At 38.8% G+C, this 15,103-nt stretch overlaps 1 non-coding gene across 1 annotated transcript; it reads left to right on the top strand.

The window, feature by feature from the left end:
• Positions 1-2,809: 2,809 nt before the first annotated feature.
• On the top strand, positions 2,810-2,916 carry LOC133787357 (small nucleolar RNA R71). Its single transcript, XR_009872384.1, has one exon. It is a non-coding gene; the product is annotated as a small nucleolar RNA R71 (small nucleolar RNA).
• Positions 2,917-15,103: the final 12,187 nt, after the last annotated feature.

Raw genomic sequence — 15,103 nt, 5'->3', positions numbered from 1 at the left:
ATGTCCTAGAAAACTTCGAATTCCCTTAACTGACACGGGCGGTGGAAGATTTTCTATTGTTGAGATTTTTGCTCGATCCACCTCAATACCTTTACTAGAAATTCTATGCCCAAGTATTATGCCCGCTTTTACCATAAAATGGAATTTTTCCCAATTTAACACCAGATTTTCTTTTACACATCGATTCAATACATTCTCCAAATTACCCAAACACATATTGAATGAAGAGCCAAAAACAGAAAAATCATCCATGAAAATCTCAATGCTCCTTTCCACCATATCTGAAAAGATAGCCATCATGCACCATTGAAATGTTGTTGGTGCATTACATAGTCCAAATGGCATTCTCTTGAAAGAAAATGTGCCATAGGGACATGTAAATGTCATTTTCTCTTGGTCCTCTGGTGCGATGGAAATTTGATGATACCCTGAGTAACCATCTAAGAAGCAATAATACTCATTACCAGCTAACCTATCCAACATCTGATCAACAAAGGGAAGTGGGAAGTGATCTTTTCGTGTTACCTTATTTAACTTACGATAGTCAATACAAATGCACCATCCGGTCACTGTTTGAGTTGGGATTAGCTCGTTATTTTCATACTACTATCATTCCACCTTTCTTCGGAACCAGCTGCACTGGACTCACCCAAGCACTATCAGAAATTGGGTAGATCACCCCGACCTCCAGCCATTTAAGGATCTGCTTAAGTACAACCTCCTTCATAGCTGGATTGAGTCTTCTATGAGCCTCTATAGATGGCTTTCTATCTTCCTCCAGTAAGATTCTATGCATTACTGTTGAAGGACTTATTCCTCTAATATATGCCAATGTCCACCCAATGGCCAATTTATGAACCCGTAAAACCCTCAACAATTTTTCCAATTCAGTTTTTGTGAGGACAGCTAAAACAATTACTGGTAAAGTCTCCTTCTCACCCAAGTACGCATAACACAAATGATCTGGAAGAGACTTTAATTCCGATTGTGGTGGCTGTTCAATAGATGTTAATGGTCGTTCGGGTCCCTCCGCCAACTCTTCGAATTTCTTCTTGTACGGTTGGTAAGAGTTGATCCACTTTACATATTCTCTCATCTTGACATCATCATCATCTTCCTTACCACCTGTGAACACCGCCTCTAAGGCATCACTACTCAACCTTCTTCCTGAGACTGCTTTATCTATCACATCCACACTGTAGCAATTGTCACTAGCCATCAGATATGTCATTGCCTTGAAAACATTGAATACCACCTCATCCCCCTGAACTCTAAGTTTAAGCTCTCCCTTTTGCACATCAATGAGAGCTTGTCCTATTGCTAGAAAAGGTCGCCCAATAATAATTGGGACATTTGCATCTTCCACCATGTCAAACACAATGAAGTCTACTGGAAAAATGAATTTATCGACCTTCACTAGGACATCCTCAATTATCCATCTCGGATAGGCCACTGATCAATCTGCCAACTGTAGTGTAACAATGGTTGGCTTTGCCTCACCTAAACCAAGTCTTTTGAATACTGATAAAGGCATGAGATTGATGCTAGCTCCCAAATCGCATAGTGCGTGTTTACACTCAAAGTTATCAATTGTACATGGTATTGTGAAACTTCAAGGATCCCTCAACTTCTGAGGAAGCTTCCTTTGTAGAATAGCACTACATTCTTCAGTCAATGCCACAGTTTCGTAGTCTTCCATCTTCCTCTTTTTAGACATAATTTATTTCATGAACTTTACATAACTGGGCATTTGCTCTAAGGCCTCGACAAAGGGAATGTTGATGTGTAACTTCTTGAACACCTCTAAGAACTTGGAAAACTGTTTATCAAGAGAAGTTTTCCTAAATCGTTAAGGGTATGGGATCTTAACTGGGGGATCAAAATTAATGACTGGTGTTTCTTTCTCTTTAGAACAATGGTCTTCACTACCCTTCTTAGTCTCGAAACCAGATGTCTCACCTAGCTTTGCATTCTTCTCTACAGATGACTGATGCACAAATTGTTCAATTTACTAACCACTTCTCAGAGTGATTGCCTGACATTGTTCCTTAGGATTCACCACTGTATTGCTAGGAAAATTTCCATGTGCTTTTTTATTCAACATGCTAGCCAATTGACTCACTTCAAGGTTTCGAATGGAGAACCTAGTCTCAGTCATGAATTGAGTTTGAGTATCAGTAAGGGTCAACAAAGCTGCTTGCAATTCTTTGGGCTTTTCTGGTTGATCCTGTGGCCTTGGCTGCTATGAAGATGAAGTTTGATTCATAGGTTGTTGTGACATATTCTGCTATTATTGGGCTTGAAACTGTGATTGTTGGCCATTATTGTTTCTCCATGAGAAATTTGGGTGATTTCTCCACCCAGGATTGTAAGTGTTGGAAAATGGGTTGTTGAAAGGCCTCTGAAAATTTCCCACTGCTTGAACCTGAGCTTAGTCCATGGGAAGATTATTATTAGGGTCACCTGAAGGACATTGATCAAAAGAGTGTAGACCCCAAAAATTTCGCAACCTACTGGCAACTAAATGGCATTAGCAGACACAGTATTTTGTTGTAACTGTTTTGTTAAGGAAGCACCCTGAGCAGTCAAAGCAGTGATTGCATCGAATTCATGAACCCCAGCTACCTTTCTGTTACTTGTCGTATGCTCATCCGACCATTGATGATTGTTTCTAGCCATATCTTCCAACAACTCATATGCCTCGTTGACACTTTTACTCATAAATGCCCCTCCAGCTGCGGCATCAATTATAGTGCGAGTAGTACCACACAGTCCATTGTAAAAGTTTTGGACCAACATCCACTTTTCAATGCCGTGATGGGGACATTTTCTTAGCAACTCCTTGAACCTTTCTCAAGAGTCATACAAAGATTCACCATCCAGCTGATAGAAATTATTGATCTCCCCTCTCAATTTAGCAGCTTTTGATGGAGGAAAGAACTTGGCAAGGAATTTCTAAGCCAAATCCTCCCAAGTATTTATAGAATTGGATTGAAGGGAATTCAACCAACTCTTGGCTATTTCTCACAACAAAAATGGGAATAGCCTCAACCTGATTGCATCGTCGCTCACTCCACTATACTTGAAAGTGGCACATAGCTCCAGAAAATTAGCTATGTGCATGTGTGGATCTTCAGAAGGTAGACCACCAAACTGTACTGTACCCTGAACCATTTGGAGGATCGCTGACTTAATCTCAAAATTATTAGCGGTAACAGTCAATGGTTTGATACATGTCTGCACCCCCGTAACAGTAAGGAGTACATCATCCCTCAAACTTCAAACGACGGGATTCTGAGGTTGCATCTGGGCTGGCGTAGCTGGGTACACTCTTTCATTACCATTGTTCCCCACATCATCATTTTTTATGTTCTCAGCCATGGCAATAGCAGAGTTCTCAACCCTCTTGTTTCTACGATTCTGCCTGCAAGTCTTCTCAATCTCAGGATTAATAGGAACAATATTATTTGCTCCCATCCTTCTATGCATATAATAAAATTACCTGAAATAGAAGTAAACACATGCAAGCAAATGAAGTTAGAAACGCTTTAAAATACAACCAAATCATAAATAAAACTAACTATTTTAATATTGATAATTTTTCAGTCCCCGGCAACAGCGCCAAAAACTTGTTGCGGATTTTATAGCTACGCAAGTATACGTAATTGCAATTTATAATAAATCTCGATAAGAACGAGTATTGTCCCACGAAGATTGATTATCATTACCAAATAATTAATTTCTAGTTTCTATTTGGCTAACAAAACCTGGATTTGTGAAATTTGAAAACAAGAAAATAGAAATAAATGAAAATTGCAGAAATCAAATAATAATAAGAACACAAGGATTAAATTCACTATGAAACAATTAGGAATCATAATCTTCTCTACTATCCACTCTATTATTCTGTTGACTGCGTTTTTGGCCAACGACGTGTAGACGTTAAAACGATAAAAATCCTTCAAGAGAAATATACGACACAGACAATTTTTATAGTGGTTGAGCCCCAATGTGTTGGTAATAGCCTAGTCCACTTAGAGTTATGATTATAGATCTACACTCAAGATCAGATGAACTTGAGTCAACTGAGTTTCTTCAGTGCAGATTAAAAGAATACAAGAGTTCTCTCAAGATACAATTACTCTCTCTGGAAAATTGAAATCCCCCCCCCTCTCTTTATGATGCCATGAGCCTTATATTTATAGGCTCAGGATCGTACAAATGAAGTCCCCCATCATCGGGATATTTTGTTATTCTCACTATATTTAATTAATAACAATATTCAAAATACAACAATACACTACTTTTGTGGGATAATCTGAGAGATTCCCGCACAGGTATGACCGATTCTTGTTGAAGCCGTTACTGGGATCTTTTACGTAGCCCTGTTCTGTTTAGTTGGTCCACATCACACCCAGGAGGAAAACTGAAGGGCCAAAATACCTCACTGGTCGGCCAAGACAAGTGACTAGTCGACCAACACATGTCTAGTCGGCCAAACACTTGGCTGGTTGGACAAGCACATGACTGGGCGGACAGGCACATGACTGATCGGACAAGCACATGACTGGTCGGACAAGCACATGACTGGGCAAACAAGCACATGATTGGGCAGACACACACATGACTGGTCGGACAAGCACATGACTGGGTAGACAAGCACATGACTGGGCAAACACGCACATGACTGGTCAGACAAGCACATGACTGGTCGATCATGACACTTGACTGGTCAGTCAACAATCTCCACCGCCCTACCGGATCACTCCTAAGCCAGATTACCCAGTCATTCCTTTCCATTTGTCACTTCTATTGTTACGTCATTGTTTTCAAATTTTGGGGATAACATTTGCGCCCCAAGTTTATTATACGATTTGCTCGTATGATAAACTTTTCTTCTAGAAAAATGTTTTGAGGTCATCTAAAAGCTTCCATCCGGTCGATAACTTTCACGTAAACCCACGATTGAACTTGTCTTTTGATTTCTTCAAATTCTATTTTTTGATCTTGTTGTAGTATCCCATGAATAGGAAAACATGTTTGTGCCCCATGCTCTTGAGATTTGTTGTCGCCTTGGAATCCTCTAGCCAATCGGTTACTATTTTTGGCCCTCATATTCGTACATGACTAGTAGGATAGCCCAACTCCTTGGAAATAGCTTATTGGAAGTGCATGTGTATGGTCGACCGGTTATCCTCTTCTAACCACTCGGACACTTGTACATTCTTCTCCCAAGCTGCTCGGACACTCCATGCAAAGCACTCGGATGCTTGGTCTAAACACTTGGACACCGCACCATCTGCTTGGACACCACATGCACCACTCGGGCACCACCTTTTGGATGCACGCCTGGCTGCTCAGACACACCCCATCCGATCGGCCACACAGCCAAACCGCTCAGATACGCCTCTGCCTTGGACACACAGCCAACCGATCGCATGCAGCCCCCCATCTGCTCGGATGCGTATGTGCACCTGCAGTTGCTCCTTGGTGTGCCTGTCTCCTCGAATGCGTACCTGCAGCCAGCCGATCGAACATGCTCAATCCGCTCGGACACCTGCCTTCTTGGAGGCACCAGCCTCCTCGGATGCGCACCTGTAGCTAGAATATTGGACATGCTCAATCCACTCGGCCATCACCCTCCAAACACCATCAAAATATTCCAGCTCAACTATATATAGTTGAAAATAGAGTGGAAAACTACACTTCAAAATCAAGCTTACCTTGCTTGAATCTCCCAAAAGTATTTTGAGAGATTTATCTCTCTCAATCAATCTTGGGGAAAAATTGACTTCTCTTCTCAAAGATATATATATTTCACTATGTAATATTTACTTTGCATGCATTTGTTCATGTTTGTTTGATTCACTCCAGGGACTCATCGTTGTTAGTCATGCTCAACAACAGAGTTTCCTACTCGACCAGTGATATATGCTCAGCCGACCAGGGAAGTTGTATCTGCTCTCCGGACCAGGAAAACTTTGCACCTGATCAGCTAAACTTTGTACCTGGCCAATAGTTTACTCTTTATTCTTGTGAAGACAATTGTTGCTTAGCAGCCTTGATATTTTTCTCGTACAGCCGAGCTTTTGGCATTTATACTTTACTTTTATTTACTAACTTGAAACATTCTAGGTCTTTTTAGACTTAAAAAGTTATAAGTTTTTTGTGAATAGTAAAGTCACTCTGATGTATGCCTTACATTTTCGCATGAGTACTTAGTTTTCTAACTTAGAAATTCTAGACATTTCATAAGTCCATACTAAGTATACTTTCTCACACTCTTATTGCTCTAACATTTTATGAGCATAATGTTTATTGTCACACGAATATCTGCTCCTAACTTGAAATTTCTAAAAAATTCCAAGTTACTTAAGCTTTGTCAAACAAGTTAGCTTAATGGCCTTTTTTTACTTCGAAAATTTACAAGTCAGCCTAAAAACAGATATCTTAACTCGTGCTCTTATTGCCTGTGTTAAATTATATACCAGCATACCCCATGTGCCCCCCAAATGATCGAGGTTTGAAAGATCCTATTCACTCGCTACTTGACCGAATCTATTCGAGCAGTTAATTACTCGTGAAACACATAGAATATATTGAAAATATTCGAGCAGTTGAACATTGCTTGAACGAATCGACCAGTTGAACACTGTCCGATTTTACCGACCAGTTGAACACTGTTCGAATAATTAACACACATGCACATTTGTAGCAAGAATCGACCACGCTGCGCATAATCTTTTATATTACTCGTAAATTAAAAAAGGACAATACGTGTCTAATAACGAGTCTTAAACAACAAAAATTGTTCAAAAATAGATGACTGGTCAGAAAATAACTAGCTCATAAACCAAATTTAAATAACAAGTTAAACAACTTGAAATTAAACTACCACTCTGAAAGCGGTATTTAGAAATAATATATTCACAGACGCTCGCCATTCCAATGGCTCCTGATCCTAGCACTCCCGCTCAGCATACTCCTCCCTTGCTTTGTTGCTTTCCTCAGCCAAGTGTGGACCTCCACATATAGTGTCTAAGGTAAAGTCCACAAGTCCGGGCTGTAAGGGTGGAGATCTTTTTCGTTTGAACCCAGGATTGCTGCTGCCTCCTTCTCCTTGGGGTGTCTCTGCCCGGTACTTCCTCAACTTGCCCGACCGGAGAAGAAATTCTATCTCGTCCTTGAGGTGATTGCATTCATTCGTGTCGTGACCATAATCTCCATGGAAACGACAAAACTTATTCATATCTCTCTTCCTCATCTCTTTCCTGATGGGTGGAGGTTTCTTGTAGGGAACCTCTTCATGAGTAACAAGATATATTTTCGCTCGACTGGCCGAGAGAGTGGTGTACTTCGTGAACTGAGGCTCATACTTGGTTGGTTTTTCATTTGAACTCAACTTTTCTTTGTTTTCCTCATGGTGGTCAGACCCGTTATTTCCACGTTTCTTTCCACCATCCTTAGGAGGGTCAGCTGATCCGCCCGGATTGTTTATGCCATTCTCCTCTTTCTCGATTGCATCATCCAATTTCATATACTTGTCTGCTCGGTCAAGAAATTGTTGAAGTGTTGAAATTGTATTTCTATGTATGCTATCCCACAAAGGGCTCTGATAAGTTATCCCAGCGAATATTGCAACCATCTTCCCCTCGTCTCCTACAGCAGTTGCTCTATTGGCTTCTCTCATGAATCTCTGTATATAATTCCTTAGAGACTCATCTTTTCCTTGTTTGATATCTGCCAAGTGGTTGGCATAAACGGGTGGAGTCCGAGCAATGTTGAATTGTCTACAAAACTCCTTCCTGAATTCTTCCCAAGAGGTAATGGAGTTCGGCTTAAACTTCCAATACCATTCCTGGGCGGTATCTGACAAAGTAGTAGGGAAAACTCTACACCGATAATCGTCACTTACTCCGAGAAATTCCATCTGGTCCTCGAACTTCCCAACATGTCTAATGGGATCTGCCTTTTCTGTATATATTGGCAGAACTGGTGCTTTATATTTTGCCGACGGCTAGGCTGCTCTAATCTGGGCACAAAATGGGTTGCCATTCCGATGGTCTATCGCATCTATCCCGGAAGGTCGTTTTGACAAACCTTGCACTGCAGCTGTAAGCATGTCAAGCTGGGCTTGGATGGCTGGTGCAACTGATGAAGTTCCAAGGTCTTGACTGCCTGGTCGGGCATTACCATCTGGTGCACTATCATCAAGTATTTCTACTTGACTGGTAGGGCGGTTCAGATTTTGCCCTTCGACCGGGACGGTCCTTCTCTTGTTGGTGATAATGTCCCTCGGATCCTTCCGGGAAGCATGCTCTCCTGCCCGATCGAACACCGTAATTTTCAATTTTTCAGAGGGCTTACTACGCGGGACTTGCGCTCTCCCACTACGTTGTTGGCCGGGGTGCAGTGGAGGCCTTTCAGTATGCCCCGGGTAGTCTTTTCCTCTTTGTTGGTCGTTGCCCTCCTTTTCTTTTGACTGGTCGGTGTGATGACTATCAGCCTCATCACGACCATGCCCATCTTTGAATTGTGAAGTCCTCTTATCTCGAGGAGTCTTGGTCTAATCCTGCTTGGGAGGAGTCTTTTTACTGCCTGATCGGTGACTCCCTGATCTAGAAGTTTCTGATCGGTGGCTCCTGGAGGGGGTTCTAGAGTGCTCCCTTTGCGTCGAGGCAGTTTTGGATCGGTCCCCATCATCTTCCCGACCGGGGGGTTACTCCTGCTTCTTTCCGGTACCCGAGGATTGGCTCTGTAAGTGGTCCTTCGACCAGCATTATTATTTCTTGCTCCTTGGGTGGCTACTTGTGCCGCAGTTTAAGCATTGGCTTGGGCCAATTAGGTAGCCGCCTCTAGAGCAAGTGCTGCTTCACGATGTCTCCAGTCGACTTCCTCCTGTCGTTGTCTGAGCTCTTCGCTTCTGGCCTCCATATCGCGCCTTTGCTGCTCTAACACAGCTCTCTGCTTGGCCATCTCTTCAGTGAAAGACTCCTGTCGAGCATTGAATTACACCATCTCCTCTTGGAAAGAACCTATTTCTTCCTGGAGTTGTTCAACTTCTAGAGTGGTCTCCTCGAGAAACACCCTGGGCTCAGTCTCTGGGTTCTGCGGTCCAGGACCTTCTGATCTAGCAGGCTCTTTTGACGTGCCTGACTTTTTGGATGCCACACTGGTATTCTTGGGCACCGTCTTGATATGATAGTCATGTGTTTCTTCTCTTCATGCTCTCAATGAAAGCACCAAAATGTTGACCGCGTTTTTGGCCAACGACATGTAGATGTTAAAACGACAAAAAACCTTCAAGAGAAATATACGACACAGATAATTTTTATAGTGGTTCAGCCCCAATGTGTTAGTAATAGCCTAGTCCACTTAGAGTTATGATTATAGATCTACACTCAAGATCAGACGAACCTGAGTCAACTGAGTTTCTTCAGTGCAGATTAAAAGAATACAAGAGTTCTCTCAAGATACAATTACTCTCTCTGGAAAATTGAAATCCCTCCACCCCCTCTTTATGATGCCATGAGCCTTATATTTATAGGCTCAGGATCGTACAAATGAAGTCCCCCATCATCGGGATATTTTGTTATTCTCACTATATTTAATTAATAACAATATTCAAAATACAACAATACACTACTTTTGTGGGATAATCTGAGAGATTCCCGCGCAGGTATGACCGATTCTTGTTGAAGCCGTTACTGGGATCTTTTACGTAGCCCTGTTCTGTTTAGTCGGTCCACATCACACCCAGGAGGAAAAATGAAGGGCCAAAATACCTCACTGGTCAGCCAAGACAAGTGACTGGTCGGCCAACACATGTCTAGTCGGCCAAACACTTGGCTGGTCGGACAAGCACATGACTGGGCGGACAGGCACATGACTGGTCAGACAAGCACATGACTGGTCGGACAAGCACATGACTGGGCGGACAAGCACATGACTGGGCGGAATCGCACGTGACTGGTCGGACAAGCACATGACTGGGCGGACAAGCACATGACTGGGCGGACACGCACATGACTGGTCAGACAAGCACATGACTGGTCGGTCATGACACTTGACTGGTCAGTCAAAAATCTCCACCGGCCTATCGGATCACTCCTAAGCCAGATTACCCAGCCATTCATTGCCATTTGTCACTTCTATTGTTACATCATCGCTTTCAAATTTTGGGGATAACATATTCTATAATGCAATTACTACTGAAACTCTTCTCACTAAATGATAGGCATGCAAAAGTGTTAACTATTCGAGTTAAGAAACAGAAAACAAGACCTAATGTGAATTCCCTATATTTCTATGGTCAATTCAAACAATAGGAAGCAATGAATACAACCCTAAATCACATAAACATATTTGATACTCTCGTTCTAAATTGAAATCTATATCTGTTCAATTTTATCATATTTAAATCGCACTTTTCAGATTTTAATTTAAATTCATAAATCGTATGTAAAAGGTGCGCAATCAATCACATACACAATAAACACAAACTTAATAGATTTCAGATGAAGAAGAAATAGATAAATGCATTAAATCATAATACAGTTTCAAGAGAGTCAATTAGAAAACCTAAACAAAAACTTAGTTCATAAACATCATTCTAAACATGAATGTCAATGGAAAATAACATAGAATTCTAAAGTAAAAGAAAAAGAACTGTTGAAAATAATCGGACGTGCTCCACAGTGTATTCCTTTCTCTCCAAAAATCGTCCTCCTTTCATTTCTTTCAAAGTTGGGTTTATAACCTAATTTTTCTTTCTGAAGTAACGAGGGCAGCGACCCAGCTATTCAAGCGTCGCGGCCCGTATTCCGAAAACTGACTTTTTCATTGAGGCAAGCCATGGCCCAACTTTCCATCTGTCGCGGCCCGTACATTTTTTCTGGCCTTAAGAATCCTTCAGCGTCGCGGCCCCTCCTTCCAACACCGCAGCCCTTGCAGAACTTTGAATACATGCATTCTGTAAAGGACCTGGTCGCGGCGCTTCCAATTCGTGCCGCGTCTCTTAATAATTTCTTTATATTATACACTTTTTGTCCCGATAGTTCACCAAGGCTATCAAATATCTTGAGGACTCTTCTTTTCACAAAAACAACATCAAAATGCTGATTATTTCATCATTTTTCTGCCAATTTTCTTAATTTGCTCTTTTCCTTTATTTATTGACTAAAACCTGAAAAACGACAAAGACGAGTGTAATACTGCACTAAATAATAGAAGAACTTAAATAAAAACTATCTAACATACAACCTAAACACCACACAAAACGAGACTGAACAGGAGTAGTTTATCTAGAAAGTCACAATGGGGTCGAATACCCGGCTCGGGAGGAGCCTAGGGGTATTTTTGGTAACGTAAAGTGTGTTCGTATTTATCGAGTGTCGGGTAGTGGTTTAGTAATGATTTGGATAGGTTAGGATTAAATGGGGACTTATGGGACACTCGAGGAATTAGCGGGATTTGGCAAATGACGAAATTGCCCTTGATGATACTTGAGTACTTAGATAGACTTAAGGGGAATTTGTGACTTTTGATAGAAAGGATAAACATAGTTCAGGGAGCTGAGACTCTAGAAGGACTTAGAGGAAATAGAAGGAAAAGAAAAGAAAGAATCACAAGAAACCACAACTCTCTCTCTCTCTCATTCGGCTCACTTTCCCTCTCATTAGCGCTTGGAGAGTTTTGAAGGGAATTAACCAGAAATTCAAGGCTGGAACTTGGGAGGCTAGAATCTTGGAACTCAGGGAATCAGTTCAGAGATTTAATTAATGCAGAGGTAAGCCCTTAACTTGATCATCAAGTTGAATTCTGATGGTTTTTATAAGAACCTTAGGCTTGCATGATAGTTGAATTCTTGTTTGATTTTGAGCATATGGGGTTGTTTATGGATTATTGTGATGTTTAGGCTATATGGATAACGGTTCTGGGCTTAATTCTGAGGTTGGCTGAAGTTTGGGGTGTGAATTATGGGTTTAGGCTCGAGGGAAAACTTGAGGAATTGGCTGGTATCTGGGACCCACACCGCGACCCGTATCTGCGTGAAGGCCTGGGGAGACCTCTGTCCTTCAGCCGTGCCGCGACCCTAGGGGTGCTGGTCGCGGCCCGTGTCCTCCACAGGGAGGGCCTAGCTCTCTAACCAGGTAGCGAGCCGTGGCTCTAAAGGGCATGTCGCGACCCTAATTGAAAAATAAGGGGGAATAGGGATTTAAGGCTCGGGAACTCAAATGTTAAGGCTCGGGACAAATTTTACTACCCGGATTAGTATAATCCAAGGTCCCGGAGGCTAGATTTACATTCCAAAGTTATTTATTGGTTTAGAATTTGATGGATGGTTATTTAAAATGCGTTGTGACTAGGATTTCATCAAGGCTCGGGATAGACGGCTGTGCAAGACCCTCCTAGGATGCTGGAGTCATCCTCTCGATGAAGACCGCGAACCCAGAGCCTAGTAAAGCGTCTAGGACGGCGATGGCCACTATGTGTTTAGCATGTTGGCTGTCTTGTTGTATATTGTTGACTACTGTGCATATGTTATATGTTATATGTTACATGAGAGTTTTATTGCTGGCTTTGGCTCACGGGTGCTCTATGGTGCAAGTAAGGGCAAAAGAAAGGTCGACCAATCATGAGTACGGAGAGCGTGGAGCGACGGGTACATGTTTGGCCTACCTGGCTGCCACAACCAGAATTATTTTGGAGAGATGTAATGTATTGGTAGATTTGTCGCCTAAGTCGACCTTAAATGTATTTTTAGATGTAAAATATTTTCTATACAGTATTCGGGATCTCATATGTTTAACTCTTTACGTTTTCAATTAATGACCACATTTTTATATTAAATGCCTTTAAACAACTTTTATTACAGTTTAGCTACACTTTTAACCTAAAACCTCAATTAGCGAGCTAATGACACATTTTTAACTCACTTAATAACAGCTCTAAGGAAGTAGGATGTTACATATATAGATATAGATATAGATAATATTTTATTTAAATTTAAAAAATATGTAACTACTTACATTTTTTTAAAACATCATCTCCTTAAAGCTCTTCTTTATATAATATTTCTTCTATGTAAAAAGTGTGTAGATAACATAAATTATTGGTTTTAACGGTTTTTTATTTTTTTTCTATTAACTTCAATGGAATATTCTTATATGTAACAGAATATTCTTATATTCAACAGTAGATTATAAATATGACTTAAATTTAAATAATTAATTAATTAAACAAATTAAAATCTAATATTTTTGAGATATTTTACAATGATAATTATTTTAAAATAATAAAATCATACATTTTATAACTTAAATAAAATTATAACTTACATTTTATAACTTACATTGCGAGATATATTAGAAATTAAAAATAGTTGATGCATATATATTATTGTCTACAATATGACTTTAATAATTCTTATTTTATTTCTATTAATAATTTCTTTTTAAACATTATTGTATTATATATATGTCATGTAGTCATGTAAATATATATATTTATTACAATGTTGTATTTATATGTCATATATATAGATATTATTGATATAAATATTTATATATACTATAGAACGATAATTCATTCTATTATATATATATATATATTTATTTATTTAAAAAAACAGTGAACCAATTTTTATTAAAATTATAGATGATATTTATAACTTTAAAACTAAGCAAACATACATTACACATTGCTTCAGTCTAGTATAGATAGACATGTAACTACTTATATTTTTTTTAAATTACTATATTATTATTAATTATAAAATGAATAAAAAAATTAGAACAAAGGAGAAAATAGATAAAATACTTTTTAAATTACTATATAATTATAAATTGTAAAATGAATAAAAAAATTATATTAAAGTACAAAATAGATAAAATGCTTTGGAGCAATGTTAGTTTTTTAAACGTATAAAATATATAGAGTAAATAATAATATCTTGTAAATATCTTATTTAAATTTTTAAAAATATGTAACTACTTACATTTTTTTTAAATTACTAAAATCTATAAAATGAATAAAAAAAAATTAGATTAAAGGAGAAAATAAATAGAGTGTTTTAGAACAAATTTAAAGTATCACATCATCTCATTAAAGTTAAACACATCAAAAGTTATACAAGTAAATTTAAATAAATACAAGTGAATTGTAGTTTTCTTTTAAAAATAAATAAATAAATTGTGACACATGTTTTGCGTATATTTTACCCTTAGTATTAGTTCAAACGTGCATTTTATTTTTGATATAGATCTTTATGTTCCTTTATTAACTTTTATTTTTCTTAAAATGTCAAAGATATATCATATAGTATCAGATTTAACCAAATATAGTTGGTTTTGGAGCTATTTTTGTTCTTTTGAATGAATATGCACTAGCTATTGTATTATTGTCCTTATATTCTAATCCAAGAACTATTTGAGATTACATTAATGAACTTATATATTTATAGTTAATATAAATTTATTTTCCTAAAAGATTATAAAATAGAACGTTGAATGGATTTAATATTTTTCTAATAATTAAGTTTAAATTATTAGCGACATACACAACACGTGCATATTTGAGATTACATTAATGAACTTATATATTTATAGCTAATATAAATTTATTTTCCTAAAAGATTATAAGATAGACGTTGAATGGATTTAATATTTTTCTAATAATTAAGTTTAAATTATTAGTGACTACACAACACGTGCATATGCACGTCAACAAGCTAACATATATATGAAAATGGAACTCCGAAAAATAAGACATTTTGCCGCCATTTATTTTTTATAAAAGAAAAATGTAATGTGTTGAATGTCTAGTCTAGTATTGTAACAAGAGACGTGAGGCTTGCTTTGATCGATAATGGTTGCGCAATTAAGCTCATCTTCTAAAATGCTTTGTGGATATAGTGTTTGAGCTATTAATTCAACCGACTTAATTAAAGAAGTGACATCTACTTCTTGTTCTACAAAAGTCCCACATCGGAATTAGGCTAGAATCTTAGTATATATAAATTAGAAGGCCCATGATGGCATTGGCACAACGTAGGGAGTGGAGTGGGTGGGGAGTAATGCACATGACCAGTTAACCCTAAACC

The sequence above is a fragment of the Humulus lupulus genome, chromosome 6, assembly GCF_963169125.1.
Source record: "Humulus lupulus chromosome 6, drHumLupu1.1, whole genome shotgun sequence".
Lineage (NCBI taxonomy): Eukaryota > Viridiplantae > Streptophyta > Magnoliopsida > Rosales > Cannabaceae > Humulus > Humulus lupulus.
This window is presented reverse-complemented; position numbering and strand designations above follow the sequence as displayed.